Source organism: Fomitiporia mediterranea (assembly GCF_000271605.1).
Source record: "Fomitiporia mediterranea MF3/22 unplaced genomic scaffold FOMMEscaffold_13, whole genome shotgun sequence".
Lineage (NCBI taxonomy): Eukaryota > Fungi > Basidiomycota > Agaricomycetes > Hymenochaetales > Hymenochaetaceae > Fomitiporia > Fomitiporia mediterranea.
This window is the reverse complement of record NW_006760398.1, coordinates 453,819-454,133: the sequence shown is the minus strand read 5'-3', so window position 1 is coordinate 454,133 and position 315 is coordinate 453,819.

Here is a 315-nt window from a genome sequence, read left to right as displayed (position 1 = left end):
TGATGCAAGAAGGGCATTGTGCAATATCAGGATATACATTTTACTTGAGCAATTCATTAGTTTCATGGTCAAGTAAAAGACAAACACTGGTGGCAAATTCAATGTATGAAGCTGAATTAATAGCTCTTGTAAGAGGAACACAGGAAGCAATCACACTTATGCATTTAGCTGAAGAGATTCTGCAGGTCTCTGATGCACCAATTAATATCTTTTGCAATAACAATGCTGTTATACAAACAGTTACATTGGACAAACTCAAATATTCAGAACAAACAAAGCATTTAGATCATAAGAAAGATTTTATTAAATGCTACA